The sequence below is a fragment of the Arachis stenosperma genome, chromosome 3, assembly GCF_014773155.1.
Source record: "Arachis stenosperma cultivar V10309 chromosome 3, arast.V10309.gnm1.PFL2, whole genome shotgun sequence".
Taxonomy (NCBI): Eukaryota; Viridiplantae; Streptophyta; class Magnoliopsida; order Fabales; family Fabaceae; genus Arachis; species Arachis stenosperma.
In genome coordinates, this window is record NC_080379.1 from 169,172,825 (window position 1) to 169,189,789 (window position 16,965).

The window sequence follows — 16,965 nt, forward strand, 5'->3', positions numbered from 1 at the left end:
GATTATTTATATATATTTATTAATATATGTAGCAACATATATGTAAAAGAGAGAGAGGTATTTATTATTGTTGCTATCTATGTGATGTCAGAGACCTTAATTTATACACATATGACGTTCATATTTTCAAATTTCTTTAATGTAATTTATTTTTTAGAATTTGAGTCGCCCATAATAAATGGGCATTCTATATCCATTTTTATCACAACAATCCCATTTGGATGTCCATTTAGGATTATACCTCATTAAAATCTTACTAAAGAAAAATTTAATGGGAAAAAAACTTTAATAAAAGAAAAATAGTATAATATCCTTTTATGATGAGGATTGTCTCGTTAAAAACCTTGTCAAGAAAAACTCAATAGAAAAAAAACTTAACCAAGAAAAAAAGAGTACAACATCCCTCTCTTGTCGACATTATTTAATATCTCGAAATCAGCGTATCCCAGTCTGATGAACCAATCTTTCAAAGAAGGATTTTAGAAGTGATTTTGTAAATAAATTTGTCAGATTATCACTTGAGCGGATCTGTTGGATATCAATTGTTCCTTGATTTTGAAGATCATGAGTGAAGAAGAATTTGAGAGAAATATGCTTTGTTCTATTACTTTTGATGTATCCACCTTTAAGTTGAGCAATACATGCTGTATTATCTTCAAACAGAATAGTTTGAGCTATTTTATAATCAATCAGTCCATATGATGACAAAATATATTGGATAAAACTCCTGAGCCAAAAACACTCGCGACTTGCTTCATGTATGCCAGTATTTCAGCATGATTAGAGGAGGTTGCTGCTATCGTCTGTTTCGTGAACCTCCATGATATAGCTGTATCACCATATGTGAATATATATCCTATTTGAGATTTTTCTTTGTGTGGATCGGACAAGTATCCTACATCTGCATAATCGACTAATTATGACTTGGATTCATATGGATAAAACAACCCCATATCAACTATTCCATGAAGATATCGAAAGATTTGTTTGATTCCATTCCAATGTCTTTTGGTTGGAGAGAAATTATACATTGCTAGTAAATTCATAGCAAATAATATGTTAGGTCGTGTATTATTAGCAAGATACATCAGTGTTCCAATGGCACTGAAATATGGTATTTCAGGACCAATGATATCTTTATTTTCTTCTTTAGGACGGAATTGATCATTTTTCACATCTAAATACCTTACGATCATTTGAGTGCTTAATGGATGTGACTTATCCATATAAAATCTCTTCATGATGAATAAAGATCCTATTTTTTGTATGCTCTATCACACAAATTAAAGTTGCTAATTATACAATGAGAATATTTCAATTCAACGATGTTAAAGAGAATTTTTTTAAAATTAGGGTCTAAATTTATTAGGTTTTAAATGAAATAAAATGTTACTATTTATCATATAAATTAAATAGGAAAACGTAAATAAAAAAATATCCATCACCTTTTTCAAAGGATATTTTCACGTGTTTATTTAATGTGTAAAACCTACAATGCAAAGGCACAAACAAATTCTAATGAGGCAGTGGCACAAGAAAGGAAGCTACATGCGATGCATATGATGTTTCTGAACAATCGAGTAGAAGCAAGCTGTTAAGAGGAGGAGAAGGGCGATGACCAGAAGAGTACACGAAGTCGCTACTAAAAATAACAAATGTTGTTCAAGGATGAATGGTTCGAATGCATCATAATATTGAAGAGAATATAAAAATTTTGATGGAGGTTATGGACATAGGATTATTACACAGCTTGGATTTTTATATATAGATATAGGAAGAAAAAGGATTCAGGAACTGCTGTGCTGCAGAACGTGATTTTTGTATAATTTTACCGAGTAACTGCACATGTTGTTTTAGATTATAGTAGTTGGAATAAAATAAAAAGAAAAAATTGGACACCAAACTCCCATTTTCCATTTAATTTATTAGGTATTAAACAAAATAAAATGTTACTATCAATATAAATTAAATAAAAAATGTCCAATACTCATTACAACAGAAATTAAAATTGCAAATCATACGATGGCACTACAAGGAAACCAGGAATTTGCGGTGGTTTTTATGGATTTGCGGTTTTAAACCGTCGCAAAACGACATACCAGCAGCTCCACAACCGCAGCAAAATCAAGAAATAGTGATGGTTGATTTTGCGACAGTTTAAAACCGCCGTTATTTGACCAATCTTGAATTCGACGACACTTTACCGACGGTCATGAACTGCTACTATTTAAGGTGTTACTTTTTTTTCATATATAATCTAATCGCCGTTATCTGATATTCAGTATTTTAAATTTATTTTCATCCATTTTGTAACCACCATTATTTGTCCGATTAAATGGCCACAAAAATAATGTATTTTGCACCTGCAATCAACACTTTTTTTTAATTTGAATGTATTAGGTATTATTTTTTGCTTTTTTGTTATTTTTTAATATTACAAATCTTAATTATTTTGTATCTAAAAAAATAAATTGATCGATGAACGGCATTAGCAAAACTATAAAGCAAATTCATATATTTATCCAAATATCAATAAAGTGTATTTCTTACTAAGAGTTGCATAATTAACAACAAAAAGATGTATATTTAAAAAAAAATCCGATTCTAAGATCTACTTTCCACTCTGTCCCTCCAATGAATTCATCCATGCAGCGACGTCTGGTGGCAGCTCCCCACCTTACCCTTGAATTAGACATCTCAAAGCACTCTCCATCGCCTGCATCTTTATCTTCCCAACTGCTACTTCATCCTCCACTACCTACTTTTTGTCTTCTCGGCTGCTACTTCATCTTCCACTGCCTTCCTTCTCAATTTTTCGGCCGCCAGCTCTACTTGTAGTTCAAGCAGCACCCTTTGGGTCTCCTCTCTTTGAGCTCTATTGCTCGGCTGATGGAATTCGTACCGAAGACTTGACTAGAAGTCAGTCTGAAACCCATGCCAAGCACTCTACCCGAGTGCTACTTTCCGAGAGCTTAAGCAAGCAAATTATTCTGAGACAACAATCTAGAGGATTCATCATGTTGCTCAATCTCTGCAATTCTTTCCTACACACATAGATAAGCGAACATAAGCAATTATTAGCTAGTTGCTAACGGCATAGACTTTCAACACAATTTTAAAAAATAAAACATACGAGAAACAACTTACGATTCTCAACACATTACTTACACCAATAGCCCGAGCTGCATCATGGAGATAGGAGCTATTAGGTCGTTTGTGCGTTAAGGTCCACAACTCTCCTCTACTAACTCTCCTCCCTTGTCGTTCTGACTGTAATAATATAGTTTAAAAAGTGAATATGTAGACGAAGAGATGGTTCAAAAAGTGAGTCAAACGTAAATTACCTCTTCTTCTCCGAGCCTTGCCAAGCTTTTCGATCCGCCAGTGTAAGTGTATAGCCGATTCGATCGATTCACAGCATTTTTCCTACACTTTTACCATGCCATTAAAAGTAAGAGTTACTAGACACCATTTTTTACTAACTCAATATACCATAAATAGACTTTTTTTGGTTATGAATTAAAAATATATTACCTTTGTGTCTTCACTATTGCGATAATCAAGGTACCATCTCCAATGATCTGCAGTAATTTTCGGTGGGCGGTCTTCAATATTTTGTTCAATAATCAGTTGTGAGTCTAATGATCATGGTATAATTTGTTCCTCATTTCCTTCCAAGCGCTCCCTAACATTTTTAATATTGTACGCTGGATGAATCCTCCACTATCTTCATTAAAATGAAACATTTCCTGCAATAGTAAAATTAAATTGTGAGTAGGTGTCAAATTAAGATTCCTGAATTCTACAACAATATAAGTTTTTACCTTTACACATTCCTTATAGATCTTGTCCTTGGAGCGAATCTTTCTCTAGTCTTCCTCGCAAATTGGGAATTTGGTGTAGTCAGATCCTAGCAATCCGAGAACGCCGATCAGTTCACCAGCTTCATCTCCAACTGGTTGCAGGTTCTCGTTGAACCTGAGTACGATCTTTCTACTGTTAGGTGGCTTCATAGCTTTTTCACACTCAAATGAACTTATTTGATTGTGCCATTGGATTCTGTAAATCATAGTTAGTTTGTGTGGGTAACCATTATAGCTAAGATGCAATGAAATCATAAAAAAATTTAACCGTTAAATTCTTGTATACCAATTGTTTTAACATCCTAAAATTCAGTGGTCTTACGTCCCTTGCACTTCTGAGCCTCCGATGCAGCAAACAAGTTATCAACGTATTGCTCAAAAGAATCTACCTCATTTGCCTCTGGGTCTAGGTTTTCAACGCCCGGCTCTGAGTTTTGAACACCATTCGTGCAAGTATGTAGAGTAGGCAGTGGTTCGCTACAAGGCGGACGAAAGGGGCATAAAGACGAGGCTGCGGAGGCACCACTACCATTGGACGGAGGAATTGGGCAATCCACTTGATGGGAGGATGAAGCCGCAGCAGATCCTACTTGAGGTTGCTGATATGTTGTGTCTAACTTGGATATCTTCATGTAATGACCTATCCTGAGCATCTTAATATACTGCATTCGGATCATAATATATAGAAACAAGCATATGAATATATATTTTTTTCTCATATAAAAATGAATCCATACATAAAATAAAAAATCTTGACGGCCAAAAGTTATCAGCACAATAGCAAAACTTAATATATAAGTGCAAACTATATCTACAAAATTTTATATTTATCAGCACAACAATAAATCCAAACCAAAATATAGAGAAACATGAAATCTTTGAATCAGCAACAGGTTCAAGGCAAAAAATAGTAGCAGCCTTCAAGATCATAATGCAAGTAGAGTTGTTCAACCTCAACACACCACCACAAATAACAATTAATAGGTAACAAAGTCAAATTAAGAGAAAATAGCAGCAACAATATTAAGAATACTCAAAATCATCATGCTTTACATAGTTCTCAATATTTGAAAAATAGAAACCCACAATCATACTATACAAGAAAATAAAAGACATAGAAACCAGATTCTGATCCCTTTCCACCCAGTCAAAACATTAAGGCTTTTTCAAATAATCTTTACAAACATGCTAATGTGACAATTTAACCTAAAGAAACTGCACCATTGGAGGGATGGGAAAAAATTGAAGGAGTGACATGAAAAAGAAAACTAAATTAATCAATTATATATATATAAGGAGAAAATAATAGAATGCTGAAGCTAAAAGATTAGACTTGCTGATTCCAACTTTCTCATTAATCTCATTAAGAAGCAACCATAATCATCACATCAGCAACAAAATTCTAAGATAAGAACTTTTTAAAACAATAATCGGCAACAATATTAGCGTACCTAACAAATCTTACTCCAGAATACAACATTAACTCACTTAAAAACGCATTCAAAAATACCATAAACCCCAACTCAGAACTCCCTCAACAAATTCACTCAGCTAACAAGATCAAAAGAACCATGCATGTCAACTATCAACCATTAATGGCCTCACTTTCTCTAAGCAAATCAGAATCCACACAGGATGAATCAGTGGTGCTTACCAACAGCGGAAGGAATGGTTTTGACGGCGAGAGAAGAAGGACGGGGCCTCGGACAGAGAGAGAAGGGGCTCAAGGACAAGGGCTCGCTGCAGGGACAGACACGTCTTCTTGCGGCCGATGACGACGACAACGAATACTGACTTGGGAACGACGATGAGTACTGCGACGCCACAGCTTTGAGCACGACGTGGAGAAGAAAACTAGGGCCGACGGCAATGGATGGAGGGGTTGAACTATGAAGGGTTTAATAGTAGTGAGAGTAATAAGGATTATGGTAGTGGCGGTAGGTTATGTGATTTGAATAGTGAATGAGTAACAGTGAATGAGTGATATAGCAGGAGTCCTCATCAGGTAGTAGTATGTTAGCATCAAACAACAACAACAACAACAACAACAACAACAACAACAATAATAATAACAATAAATCGAAGCAACAGGATAAAAGAATACAAATAATTATAATAAAAAAACACCAGAACAAAATAATAATAATATTATTATATTATTATTATTATAATTATAATAACAAATCACCTTATCAAAATTAAAATATAATATTACATGGTCATTAAATTAATAACATTAGAGTTATTTAAATAAAGGACAAGCACGTTTATATATGCTTTAAAACTTTAACATAATAAGAGTGCTTTTATTTATAATTATTTAATTTAAAACTAATATGAATACATTAACTTTTTTGCTTAAAATTACCTATTTTAAACAGTTAATTTTTTAATAAACTGAGTAACATAATTAATGATAAAGGTATAATAATGCAACTATAATAATTTGGAGCAAAATAAATTAAATCATTAATTTAAATTATGCTTTTAAGGTTAAAAATTCTATACGTAATGATAAATCTGTATTCTATACCGTATCCAAAATCTATGCATGTCTTTTAATTAATTAATGTTATCTCAACGATGTAGTAATCATAATAATAGACATTAGACAACAATTCTTTAAGAAGTTTCACTATTTAGGGATATATATTTATATTCTTTATATCATAATTACATATATAGAAAAAAAATTAAAAATATAAAAACCTTGGATTCATTCGAATCATGTCTCCAAACCATTCCAAGTTACACAATACTAACTAAGGTAACTCAAGTCCATTTGAGTTCAATCTCCAACAAGTTCATTGCTACTTCATCAAATTCAACATCCAAATATAAAGTCACATCAGTCACTAAGTTCATTTTAGTCCCAATTTTTCAGGAAACAAGCTCAAACAAGGTCTGTCAGAACTCAAAGGTATGTAATAAGATCAAATTAAAGCCCAAACAATTGGAATCTAAAACCCAAGTCAAAATATCAAATAAACAACATGAATCAAAAGATCTCATTCTCTTCTGGTGTTTTATTTAGGTCAAAAGTTAGCATGGAAGCATTGTGTTCAATAGAAACAACCTCATCAGAACTATCGGTTGGCACCACGTCTTCTTCTTGCATTGAATCTTGAACTCTCTCTCCTGTTTCTTTTGGAGTCTCTTGAATCTTATGCCGAGCTAAACCTGAAAGATATATTATAGCCAATCAAGTCCAAGGTATTACAAATTATACAAAAAAACATGGTTAAGATTAACACTATAGACATCTTGTTTGGCTTACGTTCCCAAAGTCGTGTAAGACGTCTTTCTATAAGAATGAATTCCTCTCGAGATGCAATTTCAAGTTCAACAATAAAACTTTTATCATAGCGTGCTTGCACAATATAAGAAAGTGCAGTCTGAAGTAGTGTAATAATTGGAAGCTAGAAGTCATCAACACAACTAATCAAGAGGCACTTTCCATTCAGAATCAGCAACATTTCAAGCTTCGGTGCAACTAAAGACTATGCCAACTGGAAACCAATCAAACCATGGTGACTAATTAAATAATAAAGTGCATAAAAAAACCATAACAAAAATTGACCAGCTCGTTATTAGTTAACAATTATATAATATGAAAAAATCATACTCCTCTCTCTCCCCCTCTCCCGCTGCCCTCCCCCTTTTTATTTCTACTTTCTCTTTGCCACATTAGGACAAAATCATTTTTTCTGCCTAAGTGAGATGGAATCCATCCTTCAAGGTCTTGGGATGTAGTTAAATCACAAAACAAGAAATTAGGAGGCTATAGAGGAATTTTTCTCTAAAGTGCTAGTAACTAATAAAGAGAAAGTAGAATTTGATATGGACTAAATTACAGTTTAAAGATAGCAAAATTTGATATGCAGTTCAAAGCTTCAAATGTAAGGACTAATACATTCACTACCAATAAATTACAATAGTGAGCTATGGATTTCAAAGTATGCCATTTGTGTTATCGGGTATGGAAATCTCTATAATCCATTATGTTTCTTTGGTTTTCCCATGCCCACTTCTGTTGTTTATATTACAAAAATGAAAAGTATGAGCTGAAAATCCATACAAATTAAATCAAGAGCATGTGTTATGTGTATCAGATCATCAAAAGTAGTAGATTTTAACATGTAGGAAAAACTATTTGTTGGAACTGGAGACAGAAAGTAAAGTACATTGATGAATCACAAGAGTAGAAGATAGAGAGGATTTTAAGAGACAGATTTCAAATACCCTACTTTATACACAATTACTTCTAGTTAAACTACTCAGTCAAACCATATTTTAAAAAGAGGATCCTAAGACTAATTTGAGATTACGGTATTAGTAATAATTGAATATAAAACGGAAATTTCATAATTTGGCTTTGCTAAACTACTGAGGATCTAAAGCACTTTTCTCTTATAGAAAAAGATCGGCAGGTGAGGGGATCCTCATTGTTCTTGAATTGAATTAGTAGGAATAAGACAATCACTAAAAATATATTTGTTTCAGTTTTTTTGTAAATTTGAGTTGGAAAATATAGACGAAAGCCAGTTGTGGTTTCATGATGAATTTTTAGAAGACTCGATCATCAAAATCTTGATAATTCATACACTTGGTCCGTAAATTTAGATTTTACCTTCACCTCTTCTAGTATTTGGTGTGAAAGAAATATGTCTGTGCTTGTTATGAACCCAAAGCCAAATTTCTTGCGGTACTTTGTTCCGAATTGAATCAATTTCTACAATGTTAAAAGTCTCAAATAATGTAAGACCTTTGGCTGTGTCTTTTGTTTACAAGATAATAAAACCACTAAAATGATTTTGGCAGTTCGAAAAAGTAAAAGACCCCTTTTTCTAGTCAGACTATAAGATCGTACCGTCCTAATTTCTCCAATTACTATACTATAGCATTACCTATGTGCTTGTGTGCTGAGAATGCATCCATCCATGAGTTAATAGGCAACTTGTTGAACCAAAAATCTCTTATGAATGATATTGTGTGCTTCAGCAAAGAGAGCGGAGATGCCTACTCCATCGCCTTGCAAAACGAGATGCTAGAGCCGCAAAGAAAGAGGTCCCTCTCTTCCAATTTCCCTGATAAGTCCGATCATGTCAGTTAATATAAAACTCCAGGTACAGTAGGTTAAACAAATGACAAATTAAATAACTTCAAGATAAAATAGAGTATTAATATCACTTTCCAGGTGGATCAATTGTCACTTATGAGTAATATAATTCAAGTATTTCCATGTTCTAATTTCTATTATATGCTAGTTGCTAATTAATAATATTGCAAGTGTCTAACTCTTATCTAGACTATAAATAGAGTAATAGTGTACATGTCCTATATTGGTAACTAAATACATCTATAAATCAGCAGCCTCTTCGCAAATATCGATGGCATCGGTGGTGGGTTCTTCTAAATCGCCGTCCCTTCTCAACGACAAACTCGGTTGGGGAGAAAAGTTTGTCCTCACAGTGTTCATTGTCTTCACCCATGTCAAACAAATCTCTTGGCTTCACATAGACTACTACAAAACGAGCCTCGGATGCAAGAATGTACTGTTTGTCATCTTCTCAATCACCGGTATGAATCGGAAGAGAGAAATTGACCACTGTGTGTCCCAAAAAGTCTTATTTTATGCCTCTACCAAAGGTGGTGTTTGCCCATATACATCTAAACAAGATGACTATGAATTGACCACTGTAATTCAACTCCTAGTGTTAGAAGTGACATAAATTCCGCTATTCTGGGTTTTCAACCCTTCTTCTCGCAACAGGGTTCTAAACTTAAATCCATTTACATTGTAAGATGTAAAGCCGCTAACTTGAATATTGGGGCTACATGCAAGCCGTAATTCGTTCGAATGTTTGGTGCTTCCCAATGGAACCTAACAGGGAACAATTACGTGTTTCATCAGTTTGGGATACAAATGACAGGACACCAACGAATATGTAAATGGACTAATCATATGAACTTACTCTAGCAAAATCATTTTCCTATTCCATAATTTCATATGCACTTACTGTAGGAATTTTTTGAAAACCGGGCAATTGACCAATACGTGACAATGAGCTTGAAATTTTTCAGTTGGTGTGAGAGTGTAAAAAGAAGTAGCCCCCACAGCCTTTCCAACCTCTAGGAACATGGTTGCACTTTCACTAGGCATAGGTTCACTCGGTCGATCATCAACACGCATTGGTCGATTAATCCTACTCTTGACATTATCTAGGTATCTTGAACAGAATATGAGAATCTCCTCAAATAAGTATCCCTCTACAATTGAGCCCTCTAGTTGTGATCTATTACGCATGTACTGCTTGAGAGGACATAGATACCTTTGAGAATATAACACGTGACTTAGTATGTGTGGGTTACTGGAATAAAAAAACGTAAACACAAATTTGTTTGATAATTACTTTTCAATTAGGTACATCCACCGATAATGTACTGGGCCACGAAGGTGCACCTCCTCGACCAGATGCACAGTCAAGTGAACCATGATTGTGAAGAAAGAAAGAGGAAAAATCATCTTCATGCGGCACAGAATATGGACCACATGATCCTTAAGAAGAGAAAGTTATTGAGGGTCTACGGATTTGCTGCATATTCAGCGAAAAAAGGATGATAAATCCGCCAAGACAGAAGACACTGGGGCAGGCAATGGATTCTTTAACGCAATTGACAGTAAATGTTCCATTAGAATGTGACAGTTGTGACTTTTCAATCCTGACAACTTGCGTTGTTATAAGTCAACACAGCAAGAAATGTTGCTAGAGTACCCATTTGGAAGACCACATTCTTGATAGTCCTTAGAAAGACATCCTTCTGTAGATTGGACATAGTAGAGACGACGAAAGGGTATTTTCCATCTTCCTATGGCCACAAATCATGCTTGATTCTCATCAACTGGAGGTCTTTTCGAGCTTTAAGGTGGTCTTTAGATTTATCTTTCTCGTTCAGTATGGTGAAAGCTATGTTGTCGCACACATTCTTCTCTATGTACATCACATCAAGATTGTGATGCAGTCTATTGTTCTCCCAATATGGGAGCTCAAAGAATATACTCATTTTCTTCCAAGGAGACTCGTCTTGCACGGCAGTTTGCTGTCCACGTGTCCTTGTCCCATCAACCGAGTGCACCTTGCCAAGTTGGACATGCACATCTTTTAATTGTCTCATAATGTCTCCACCAGAGAATTTGACAGGTGGACCTTTATCCTCTATCTTTCCATCAAATCTATCATGGTCTTTTCTATATCTGTGGTAAAGATTCAGAAAGCGATGATGACGCATGAAACACCATTTCTGACTGTGTGAGCCGGTTAGTCTCAGCATCCAAATTGCACGCAGGACAAGCTCTCCTACCGTACGTATTCCACCCAGATAAGTTACCAAGGCTAGAAAATTGCTTATTGTCCACATAAACACAGCATACATCTTGAAGGTTTTTTCTCGTTAGCATCGTACGTTTCAACACCAACCCACAACTGCTTCAACTCATTTATCAAGGGTCGTAGGTAGGCATCTATATCATTTCCAAGCATTTTAAGACCAGGAATAATCTTGGAAAGGATAAAGGAGGTGAGTTTCATGCAAATCCAAGGAGGTAGGTTGTACGGAATAAGAACCACGGGCCAAATAGAGTATTTCGAGCTCATGTTTCCAAAAGGGTTTAAGCCATCACTAGCTAAGGCTAAGTAAACACTGTGCAGATCGCCAGAGAACTCAGAATATCTTCTATCAAATGCTTTTCATGCCTCGCCGTCCCTTGGATGCCTATACATACCATCAGAGTTAAGACCTCTCTTATGCCACAACATGTCAAAGGTTGTCTTACTAGACATGTATAACCGCTGCAATCATGGAACAAGGGGGAAGTAACAAAGAATTTTCACCACTTGCGATTTTCCATTCTTCTTAACAACCATGTTGATCCTCACTCTAGAGTTCTTCTTAGTCTTTTCCTTCCATTTCAATGTCCTATATTGTTTGTATTTAGACAGCGCTTGGTCGCTACCCTTGTATAGCATGCAATCATTTGGACATGCATTTATCTTGTCATACGCAATACCGAGCTTTCTGATGATCCTCTTGGCATCATGCATATTTCTTGGGATACTTGCATGCTCAATGGCATCTGTTAGCAACCCAATATGATAGAGCCTCACCAAAATAGACAGCTTAGAGAATCTTGGACATCCCAGATATAACTCCTGCTCGCCATCATTGAGTAGGTCATGAAAATTGTGAGCCTTGCGACTAGGTTCATTGTATAAGTACGGCAACTCCACCACATCCTCTCTAGCATGTTCATTCTCTGAGTTTTCTCATCGCCATGGAGTCTTGGGAAGTTGAATGCCTCGTGTAGCATGTCAAGCATTGAGGCACCGAAGTTTCTATTGGGTTCTGTTTCTTGACTGTCAATAAAGCTCTCTTCTACGCGTCTCTCACCATGATGTACCCAAAATGTATAACTAGAGGGAAAGGTTTTATCAACAAATAATCGTACGCATCTTCTCTAGTTTGGAAAAGGCGGAATCCACACTTCAGACATGGACAATGTATCATCCCATCTTATGATGCATTGGCAAATGTGAAATCCAAGAATCTGTTCAAATCGTCCCTATATTCTGCACCATCTCGTGACTTAGAAATCCAACTCTTATCAATATCTAATTTAATGAAATAATAGAACAACGAATATTCAAATAATAAAGTCAAACTACCAGAAAAACTTAACAATAAATCTTAATTAAAAATGAAAATGTGTACCATGATATAGTCATACTATTTGAAATAAATTGGGAGAATAACTCTTAAAAGGAAAAACAAAAAACACAGTTACTAACATCCAAGATAATACGCAACCCGCAAAATTATTCGAGAAAGTTGCTTACTCATTAGAAAATTTTGCATTTCTAAAAAAATTATTGGAAGAAAGAAACTCTGGTTCCAAAGCCAAAAAATTAAAATGAAAAGAAAACCTTCCTTACAAAAAGAAAAATAAGAAAAGAGGAGTAGAAGTTAGAGTTAAGAAAGTACTTAAGACAAAAGCATAATATAAGTAAACAATCCAACTTTAAAAAAAATACAGACTTAAAAAATTATTATAGTTGGATAAATAAAAAAATAAGTAAACAACTATAATTAGATATAAAAATATTAGTGACTAAATTAGTTATTCACGTCACATTTATGTTAAATATATATCAATTAACCGCAAGCTTTATTTAAAGAAACTTTTTTTCTAATCTCTATCAGGCAGTCAAAGATGAAACATATTTGTGATATGTCTAACTCTCAGAATTTGCTGTGAATTATGATCTTAATCCTTTTACTTCTCTCTTAAATGAGTCAAGCTTTTTCCAACTTTATAAGAAAAAGTAGTATTCATTAAGTGCAGACATTTCTTCTTTTTTTTAATTTTTTTTCATGTTTTAGAAACCTTTTAAACTCACACAGTAGTGAAACACAGACCAAAATATTACATGAAAAGATTATATTCCCACAGATAATACAAGGCAAAAAGCCTTTGACAAAATAACGAGGAAATTAAAGGAACGCCTGCAAGACTAGCAATGGTATAGTGCACACACAAACACAACAGAGTCACAAATTTATACCCAAAGTCTTACATATTGGTATTAATTAAACCCTCATAATTTATATAAACATTTGTTCAGGAAAAGAAAGATGCTCAGGAACATCATTTAGGGAATTGAAATAAGAGCAAATGAAATTTCACAACAATAGCAAAGATAGTAATCATTGATAAAAGTAATAGACAATGATTACAATAAATAAAAGATAAAAGTTCAATAGTGAGCAACGGAAACAAATGTTCCATAATAAGCTAATCTGCTAATTATGTATTTCATTTTTTCTTTTACCACTGAAACATATATGTATGCAAGATTGTGTCAAAATCATGCTACTTGCATCTAGCAAGTAATAAATATGCACAACATCAACATCAAACTTAGTAAGCTACCGAGCTTGCATGTAGAAAGTAAACAACTCATAAAGGAAAAAGTGAGTAAGTCAACAATGTTAAGATCTTTTATGAAGTGCAAAGAGAAAATAATTTAGAAAGTCAAACATTAGGTAGATTGTATACAAACTAGATTGCCTTAAGTAACAGTTTTGATCGTAAATACATGGCATGCCATAATACTTGGATGAATTACCACTGCTGCTACTATGACAATGACTAATTCAGAATAATTTCCAGCACTAGTTCATCAAAATAATTATGCACATTCGAACACATAAATATAGCCCCCTGGGCATGGGGAAGGAGGGTCATTCGCTATTCAATCAAGATAGCGAGAAGAAAAAATTCTAACAGGGTTCCATATCAGGGAATCTTGTGAGGCAATTGCTCAACCAGATTCTTTATCTTCAACAAATTTTCTCTCTCCCTATTACTGCTTTTTAGAATCATTTAAACAGAGGAATTAGTATTGAAAGAACCGAATCTAATGATAGATCAATCAAAGATAATGCAATAAAGGAAATATTATACTCAACTAAACATAAAGAAGAAAATTTAAAACTTCAACTACATACATATTCTAATTGAATTAGGCATAAATTGCCAGCCCTGAAAAAGATCACTCATTTGATTCTTAGCAAGATAACTTGATTGAAAAAGCATTGTCAATGCAACAATCAAGTTATAAGTAATTCACCATATCTCCAATACAGTGTAACGTTTATAATGATTCCTACTATATACGAGTTTTCAGCAAAAAATGTTTTGGAGAGAAATAAAAAAGCGTAAAAAAAATCCTATAAATTAAAAGCATTGATATACATGACTAAAAAGAGCTACTTATTGTTATCAGTTTCAAGTTAACAATAGTAAATTTAAGGAATAAAAGGTGAAGGAAGTAAATGAGGTCAATCATCATATGGGACAGGTATTTCTGTAAGCATTGATTGCATGCCAAGAACATGTTTCATAAAATGGCACCAAAGAGAAATAGGAACAATTTTTTAACATCCTTTTCAACAATTCCAAGTAGCAATATGAAATAATATGCAATTTCACTTTCAAAACCATGACAGATAAAAAACAACTTTCAAAACCATAATAGATAAAAAACAAGGCAAATACAATGAAAATTATGGACAAATAAAATAAGCTGTAGTCGGGTAGAACAACCAGCTTTGAAAGTTTTAGAGAAATCATAAGGAACTATATTCCCATCTTTAATGATCAAATAACAGCCCAAATAACTGCAGCGTAAACAAGCTCTTTGATTATTAACATAAATATTTTTACATTTTAATCAATGTAAGGATGTTGAAAAGACCAAAGGAACCAGTAACACTTCACCCAATTTAATTTGTGTTCAAAGTGTTTCAACAATCATATATAAAAGGGCTTCAAAGTTACTACTTTTCTGTTCATATATTTGATAGAATACACAATATTCTTGCAATATAGAAATGGATTCTACTATCTTTATTCAACCACATAGTCATGCAAAAAGTAAATTCTTTATCACCAAATACAAAAAGTAAAAACAGATACCAAGATCAGATTGCATAGTAACAAAGAATTTTTCACGAGACTTGAGCTGAAGAAATTATGCAGAAAGAGAGATGGAGAGTAAGGCAGAGAATATTATCAGTCACTACTGATCCAAATATCAAGACTCGGGAGGTTCAAAAATTGGGGCAAAATTTCACCAGACTAGAGTTCGAACCAAAATAGCAAACAAATTGGAAACAAGCAAAATTAAACTAAATTAGTGCAAAGATATTCGATAAACAAGCAAAATGATTAAATTGAAACAAACGTACAAAGACAAAAGATGAAATTGGAACAACAGGAAAAAGGGGGAAAAGCGAACCAGGAAGAGGGGAGAGGGAGCGTTTGAGTGGCGCACAACAGGGCAAGGGGGAAGGTTGAGGACGACAACACTGGATGGTTGGGAAGCCACGCCACGACATCGGGATGTGCATGATGGAGGGACGAACAACGGACGTGCCTCTCCACCTTCATTTCGCGCACGGGAGCTATGCGGCAACTTGAGCAGATCCGTGACGAGGAAGGATGTAGCAGCTGCAGCTAATGAACGGAAGGTATACGGTGACAAGTAGTCTTGAAACTGGTGATTGGTGCCTTTGCCCCCTTTTCGGTTCGGACGAAAACGAGGATTAATGGTCTTGACTTCACCCAATTTCAAATATGAAATCAAATTGAGCAAAGTGTTATTTGTGGCGGTTGATACACAAAACCGCCACTATCTTAACCAGTCTTTGACGGGGAGAAATAACACTACAACAATCGCAGCTACTCAATCAATTTGCGGTGGTTCGAAAAACGCCGGCAATTTTCCATTGCAATTTCGTATTTTTCTTATAGTAAATGAGACTATGTCAATTCAACCATGGTAAAAAAAATAATAAAAGAAATTCAGAGTCTAAATTTATTAGATATTAAATAAAATAAAAGGCTACTATTTACATTATAAATAAATAAAAGATGTTCAACACTTTTAGAATAAAAAGATTAGAATCTTAAAAAATAAATGAATAACTACTACAGAATAAAAACGGCTAGATAATATGATTTTTGTAATCGTTTTGGATATAATAACTACTATACAGAATATGACTTTTGTATTCGTTCAAAGAATAACTTAACACTTTCGAATTATAGTAGTAGGGGTAAAATAGGAAGATAGAATTGTACACCAAACTCTTATATCTCCTTTATATATATTGTTATAGATGTAATATAATATACTAAAGGAGTCTAAGGGCATTTGGGAAATTTTAGAAGTAATTTTTTTTAACTTTTGACTTATGAAAAGTAGTAGTACTAATGTCTAGTGTAATTTTTAAAACCAAATTGTAACTTTTTAAGAAGCTATTTAGGAGTTTATAGAAAAGTTAAAAAAAATGACTTCTCTCATAATACTTCTACTTTCCATCACATTTCTATAAAATAAGCATTTTTAGAATTAAAAATCCAAATACAAAATAACTTATTTATAAGTTACTTTTAACAGAATCATTTATTGTTTAACTTATTTTATCAAAAGTAGCTTAATTAAGTTGGTTACCTAAACTGGGCTAAGTCTGGGATAAC

The 16,965-nt window shown here is 34.0% G+C and overlaps 1 long non-coding RNA gene across 8 annotated transcripts; it reads right to left on the minus strand.

Annotated features, from left to right (window-relative positions):
- Nucleotides 1-2,533: 2,533 nt before the first annotated feature.
- On the minus strand, nt 2,534-16,090 carry LOC130969326 (uncharacterized). Of its 8 annotated transcripts, none has more exons than XR_009081842.1 (11): nt 15,722-16,089; nt 8,771-8,950; nt 8,494-8,595; nt 7,141-7,372; nt 5,518-7,043; nt 4,150-4,525; nt 3,825-4,059; nt 3,535-3,749; nt 3,345-3,431; nt 3,148-3,270; nt 2,534-3,044 (listed from the first exon to the last, which is right to left on the minus strand). It is a non-coding gene; the product is annotated as an uncharacterized LOC130969326 (long non-coding RNA). The 8 variants fall into 8 exon arrangements; XR_009081844.1 differs by having other exon boundaries at nt 3,345-3,426; nt 15,722-16,088; XR_009081840.1 differs by having other exon boundaries at nt 3,169-3,270; nt 15,722-16,087.
- Between the last annotated feature and the right edge of the window lie 875 nt (nt 16,091-16,965).